The sequence below is a fragment of the Myotis yumanensis genome, unplaced genomic scaffold (assembly GCF_028538775.1).
Source record: "Myotis yumanensis isolate MYYU_CA2020_CCGP unplaced genomic scaffold, mMyoYum1.0.hap1 SCAF_10, whole genome shotgun sequence".
NCBI classification, from domain to species: domain Eukaryota; kingdom Metazoa; phylum Chordata; class Mammalia; order Chiroptera; family Vespertilionidae; genus Myotis; species Myotis yumanensis.
Genome location: NW_027223761.1, coordinates 38,850,259 through 38,857,706, shown reverse-complemented (window position 1 = coordinate 38,857,706; position 7,448 = coordinate 38,850,259). Strand labels below are relative to the sequence as shown.

The 7,448-nt window shown below is 38.6% G+C and overlaps 1 non-coding gene across 1 annotated transcript; it reads right to left on the bottom strand.

The window, feature by feature from the left end:
• Nucleotides 1–6,774: 6,774 nt before the first annotated feature.
• LOC139019191 (U6 spliceosomal RNA) lies at nucleotides 6,775–6,881 on the bottom strand. The gene has a single exon (XR_011473070.1). It is a non-coding gene; the product is annotated as a U6 spliceosomal RNA (small nuclear RNA).
• Nucleotides 6,882–7,448: the final 567 nt, after the last annotated feature.

Sequence of the window (7,448 nt, the reverse complement as noted above, 5' to 3'; positions counted from 1 at the left end):
GGAAAACAAGGATAGAACAGGAAAACATCTTGGTTGGCTGCTGTGGCACTCTGCTCTCTACTTTCTATTCTTAATTACTTTTAATCATTAATGTCTTTACTAATTAGGAACATCCCTCAATCATGGCAGCTATTTTGAACTAAGAAATTTCACAATGAATATTGAATTAGAATTGATAATGTATGTTTTTTAAAAACCCTATAGTTACTTTTGTATCAAATCCAGAGTCAAGTGCAGCTTTGTCAGAATCTTGGGGCACACACTACCTTCGTATTTTTGGTGGCAAATATCTGGATGTAACTTGAGGTAAATCCTTCTCGGTATTCAATTCCTTACCTCAAGCATTCCCTCACCTAAATCCCCCCTGCTACCTCAGAGGCAGCAGCTCATTGTAAACTGCTAGATGGCCTAATTTCCCCCATTACATTATGATACTGTCTGCTTCTGTTTTTGCAATGACATCAAGATACATAATAGGATTCTTTCTCCAGTCTTGAATTTGTTCCATTACAACGTTTTTGTTTTCATATTTGTTTTATTTTTATTATTGTGGTATTGATGATATCAGTGTATGCTGTTAGCTTTCCTTTTTGTCCAGAAATTTGTCATAGGCCTTTTTCTCCAGACCTCATTCTGTGTTTGGGTGAGCCTATCTTCTATAGTTGGATTATGATGGGTGTTCCCACCAAAATTAGAGACTTGGGGAAAAGAACCATTTGTATGGGATTTAATTAGGGAGGGTGGTTATCTTGGAATAGTAATAATTCTGGGCATTGAGACAGCCTGAAAATGCAATTCCACTTTTCAGATACTCAGTGGTTTCCAAGGAAATGTCCAACCCACTGGAGAGGAATGAAGCACACAGGGCCTGTGAGAAGGAGCCCCTATGCCAGTGGTTCTCAACCTGTGGGTCGCAACCCCTTTGGCGATCCAACGACCCTTTCACAGGGGTCGCCTAAGACCATTGGAAAACACATATATAATTACATATTGTTTTTGTGATTAATTACTATGCTTTAATTATGTTCAATTTGTAACAATGAAATTGGGGGTCACCACAACATGAGGAACTGTATTAAAGGGTCACGGCATTAGGAAGGTTGAGAACCACTGCCCTATGCACTTGTGGTGTCTTCAGCCTTCCTGTCACTCATTTGGTACAGATTAACTCAACACTTACTCCTGACCAGGCTTGTTTCTGAAAGGTGAGAATGTTACTGTGTGTCACGGGTCATGGTCTCTGTCTTTCAGTACTTATCTCAGTCCAGTGGAGAAGAAAAACATAAAGCAGCAATTGCAATCTATCCATGTGTGGAGTACAAAATGAGAATACTTCACACTAGCAGTGGAAAACAAGCTTTTTGCTTCTGAAAGGAAGGGTAATTGAAGACCAGAAATGAACCTAAATAAAAGGCTGAAGTGAAGTAGGGTCTAGACTAGATAAAGGCATTATGTGTTTCCTCTTTTAGGTCCAGCGAAATATTTTTAACAGCGAAACTCCAAAAATACATCATAACAGTGAATTTAAAAATTGCTTTGAAGAAATGCCATTTCTCTGATATAAGGAAGTCATAAATATTATGAACATTTTGGTGATACAAAAATAGCAAAGTAAGAAGATTAGTTCTCAACAAATGGGTTTTATGGCCTCAGTAATAACACTGCTTTATTTTCACTATTTCCAGTAGAGAAAACACTCTACATATAACTAATATATTTGGACCAACTCCTCTGTGCTTCATTTGTTCTGGGAAGGATTAGTAACAAAGCTAAATTTTTGAACTTTCGGGGAGGAATATGCTTTTTTGAAACATCTGATTTTATACGTTTCTAAACAACCATGTTCATAGACCAAAAATGATACCCAGGAGGGGTGAACTAACCAGGACTCGGCTCCTTAAGTTGTGACTGGTAGTTAACCAGAGCAATAACTACAAAAGTAAGAAGAACAGTGCTTCTTAATCAGCCGAGGGCTAATCCACAGGCATTATTCCTGGCCTGGCGTGAGGGCGGGTACAGTTTTCCTTCCTCATCCTTTCAGATGGTGCTTCTCCAGCCTCAGATAGTTTCTTTACATGCAGACACTGATTAGTACTTGGCTGGATGCTTCAGGGGGACCCTTTGCAGGTGCTCAGAGTTCTTTCTCCGTGTCACACACTTTTGCTGCTCTGCCCTGCATATGGAGTGGCCTTGTTTCCCCTCTGGACTCTTGTCTCTGTACCCTCATCTATGGGCTTCTTAGTTAAGGCCAGGCTCTGCCTGGATTCTCCCTCCCTGCTCTCAGTAAAATAGGCATCTTAATAGAAAACTATAAAATACAGAAATAGATTCAGAATACATAGAATATATAAGATAATACCCATGGGAGCAATTTAAAATCTGAAAGAATGAGTTCTCAAAGCACTCTTGTTTTGTTCATATTTTAAAGAAATAATTCCCATGCTATATAAATCATTAAAAAGTATAGTCAAACGTCGTTTCTTAACCATTTGAGTCCCAAGCAGTGTAATCGCGCTGCTTGGTATTTCTCAACATAAAATAAAACAAGCGCTATCATGCTGTTTGGGTCTTTTCGTACTCATTTAGAGAAAGCGCGGTTGCGCTGTTTGGGATTCTTCGACAGTGTTTTTTCAATACCCCCCTGGGACTCAAACGAATCGTATGTTTTCTCGACATAAAATCTGAGCAGCGCGATTGCGCTGCTTGGGACTCAAACGGTTAAACATCTCCCATCTTAAACAGTTCAGTTCTTGATCAGGTTGTTCACAGAAAAAATGTCTTGGTTGTGGAACCAAATTTCGGTTTTCAAACTGACAACCCTTTCAAGCTAATACCTCAGCATGACAAAAAGCATCTCTCAGGCAACAAAAGGAGAGAATAGGTTTTGTTGCTGGCAGACTCAGCAATTAGCACAATTGTAAAACATAAAAAGGCCATCAAGAGTGCTAATGGTACTAAGGGTGTGAAAGAAACTGATCACAAATAATTGAAGAGGTAGAAAAATTGTTGTTGATTTGTTTTGTTGGTTTTTAAAATTTATTTAGTGTGTGTGTGCGTGTGTGTGTGTGTGTGTGTATGAGTGTGTGTGTGTATATATATATATATATATATATCTCCTATATAATAAAAGCCTAATATGCAAATTGTCTCCTTGGGCAGTCCTTCGACAGGGAGTTCAACTGCTCGCTATGACATGCGCTGACCACTAGGGGCCGCACCCGCATCTTCATGTGGGGACTCGGGCGCCGTGACTCAGGCCCAGGGGGGCGCGCTAGGAACTGGGGACCCAGGTGCTGTCTAGGGCCCCAGAGGTCACCTGGGACCTGCCCTTCCACGCCAGATCCTTGCACTTAGATCGCCAGCAGGCTTAGAAACTGCCCGTGCACAAATTTCATGCACTGGGCCTCTAGTATATATACATATTTTAACATCTTTATTGTTGAAAGTATTACATATGTCCCGTTTTCCCCCCATTGACCTCTTCTGTTTTGAAGTATCACATATGTTTCCCCCTGTTTTCCCCCCAGCACCTGCCCCCTATCCCAGGCCTTCCCCACCCTATTGTCTGTGCCCATGGGTTATGCATATATGCATACAAGTTATTTGGTTGATCTCTTCTCACCCACCCCACCTACCCCCTGCCTTCCCTCTGAGATTCTACAGTTTGTTCCATGCTTCTATGTCTCTGGATCTATTTTGTTCATCAGTTTATTTTACTTGTCTTTCTCTAACTGGCTTATTTTGCTGAGCATAATATTTTCCAACTGTTGTTGATTTGGATAAACGAAAAGCAATGAGCCAGTGACAGCCATTTCAGAGGCAGTGATATGAGAACAAGCAAGGATGCTGCATGCTGATCTGAAAGACACCCCTGGAACGAGTGCTAAAGGTGATTTTTTTAAGGCTGGTAGGGGGTGGTTCGATAAATTTAAGAAAAGACTTGTTTATTTCTAGATTAAACAGTACATTAGACATGTACTGAATATAAGAAAGCTTAAAACGAATCATTTGGGGGTCTGGAATGGATTCATTCAATTTTACATTACTTCTAATGGAAAAAGTGATTTGGTTTTTGAACAAATCATTTCTTGAACAGCCTTTTGAAACAAATTGAGTTCGAGAACCAAGGTTCGAGAACCTTTTTATAGGTGGAGAATGTCTAAGTTCATTTTATAAGCCAGTGTAACTTTTGCTACCAAAACCAGACAAAAATATGAAAATTGTCAGCACCTTTCACCCTTAAAGTGTATATAAAAACATATTCTCAATAATGGTAAATTGAGCCACACACAACATTTAAAGAATAAATACACCATGACAAATAGGAATGTGGTTTTATAAAATCTATTAATATAATTTTTCTACAATAGACTAAAAGAAAAAGAGGTCACAACTGCCTCCATAATTTTCCCAATGAAGCATTAATTAAAATTCAATATCCATTTTTTTCTTTTCTTTTTTTTTTTTTTCTTTTTAAATATATTTTATTGATTTTTACAGAGAGGAAGGGAGAGAGATAGAGAGTTAGAAACATTGATGAGAGAGGACATCAATCAGCTGCCTCCTGCACATCTCCCACTGGGGATGTGCCTGCAACCCAGGTACATGCCCTTGACCGGAATCGAACCTGGGACCTTTCAGTCCGAAGGCCGACGCTCTTATCCACTGAGCCAAACCGGTTTCGGCTCAATATCCATTTTTGATACAAACTCTTAGTAAACCAAAAATATAACAAGACAAATGTTTTTCAAGATACCAGCTAACAGCATTCTTAATGCTAAAACAGAGAAAGCTGAAGAAGCAAGAAATAAGACGGGCATATTACCACCACAATTATTCTGTATTGGTCTAAATAGGAAACCTTTGGAGTGAGCAGCGGTCGCCAACCAGTGGTCCATGGACCCTGGTGATCCATGAGGTCCAAAAAGTTGGTGACCGCTGGACTAGAATGTCAGCATGTGAAGAAAAAAAGCGAATTAAAAAAGGAGATGAAATATGTGCTGATAACATTGTTATTTACACTTAACTGTTTACAAATGAGGGAGGAGCGATATTTTCAGTGTCAAGACAAACTATTTTGAGCCTCTTCTCCCCCCCCCCCCCCCCCCCGAACAGTTTTCAAAAAGAGAAAAATTAGAATGTTTCTAGTCTCTGGTTTTCTGCCTATCACTTATTGCAGTTTGGAATGAAATTGGGATTTTAGATTTTTATAATTTACTGTTTTTGTAGCTTTTCTGTCAAAAATAATTAGTGATGATTTCATTTAATTCTCCTAGGATATTTAAAAATTATATAGTATATATTTTGTTTGTTTTTAATAATTACTGCCAGTTTTTATGCCATCTTCCCTTTTATTAAGTTTTTTAAAAAATTTAAATTCATGTGTGGTAAGCTAAAGTAGAATCTGGAATAGTTTTTAAGGATGGAAATTCGGTTGGTAGAATTTCTGAGTTCTTACATGGTTTGAATGTCTTTTAGTGGATTTTTGAATGAATGCTTGCAAGACAAGATCAAAAGGGTTGGCCGAGACTGGTTTGGCTCAGCGGATAGAGTGTCGGCCTGCGGACTGAAAGGTCCCAGGTTCGATTCTGGTCAAGGGCATGTACCTGGGTTGCGGGCACATCCCCAGTAGGCGATGTGCAGGAGGCAGCTGATCGATGTTTCTTTCTCATCGATGTTTCTAACTCTCTATCTCTCTCCCTTCCTCTCTGTGAAAAATCAATAAAATATATTAAAAAAAAAAAAAGATCAAAAGGGTTGGTGTGTGTGTCTTTTTCAAGATTCTGTAGCTAATGCTGAATTGGTGTTCTGGCATTTATTGTTATTGAGCAGAAATCTGATGCCAGTAGGACTCTATTTAGCCTTGGAATCATCTTTTCATTTAAATGCTGGTTTAATTTTACTTTTTAATTCACATGTTTTATGTGAATCTACCTTCTTTTTATTATATTTGCTTGTGAGTAAAATGAAACATTTCAATCTGAAAATTCAAGTGGTTCTTTAGTTCAAGGCATGGTTTTTTTTTTTTAGTTCATTGATTTTTGAACCACACAATACATTTAAAGAATAATACACTGTGAACAAACAGGAATGTAGTTTTATAAAATCTATTACTATAATATTTTATATCAGTAGATCAAAAGAAAAAGTCACAGTCATATCAACAGATTCCAAAGAAGCATTAATAAAAATTCAATATCCATTTGTGATACAGACTCTTTGGAGAATGCTTTTTTTTTCTAATCCTCACCCAAGGATATTTTTTCCGATGATTTCCAGAGAGTGGAAGGAGGGGAGGAGGGAGGGAGGGAAGTGAAGAGAGAGAGAGAGAGAAAGAGAGAGAGAAACATAAACGTGAGAGACACACATTGATTGGTCGCTTCCCCTATAAACCCCTTCCAGGGCTGGGGAACCTGCAACTGATGTATGTGCCCTTGACCAGGAATAGAACCCGTGACCCTTTGGTCTGCAGGCCAATGCTCTAACCACTGAGAAAAATTTAGGCCAGGGTTGACAGTGCATTTTATACGCATATTTCATGTGCTGGATTTGTCCTCCATGTTTCTAATATTCTATCTTGTCACTCCTGTCTATTTTTGAGCCATTTCTTTTGAGGTTTGAGAATTTTTCCTCAGCCTGTATGTGCTTTGTTATCTGTGGTGGTTGTTTTTTTTTTCTCATAGAAAATCCCTTGTTTGCTGACTCCATTTAAAAATTTCACCAATCATGCTTTTCAAACCTAGTTCATATTCTTTTTCTCTTACATTTTTTTAAAATATGGAAGAACGCTTCACGAATTTGCATGTCATCCTTGCACAAGGGCCATGCTAATCTTCTCTGTATCGTTCCAATTTTAGTATATGTGCTGCCGAAGCGAGCACTACAATTTTCTATTTTCATAAAACATAATGTACCCCCAAATCTTGTTGAGTATGTGAATTGGAGATTTTATAATGATTTCTCTTTTTTAAGATAAGAAGCTTACTTGGGGTGGCTAGTGGATGGGGCATTGTTTGGATTTGCCAGCTTGGTCCCTCTTTTTCACTGATGAGTATTTTCATGGTCCAGTCATCTTTGTTCTTACTCATTTTATCTGCTGAGAGGCAGGGAGGCAGGGTGTATTTTTTTGTCAGAGTCTGTGTTGGTTCCTTTCAAATACTTCAAACACCACCAAACAGGAGAATTCTAGATTTTCTCAAGCTTTACTTTGCCACTTCAGAGACCCAGAAATCTATAAGGGAACTTGAAGCTGTAGAACTAGAAATAGCCAAATCAAGGAGCATTGTCCTGGTGCTCAAAGATAGGTTTCTGTGTTTACAGTGACAATTCGAGCTAGAGAGCTCTATGCCTTCATTTTTCCTTCTTTGCTTCCTCCTCCTCTGCTCTCATCCTCCCTCTCCTCCTCTTAGTCTTATTTATTTTTTTCGCGGTTTCCTTTTTCAATATTT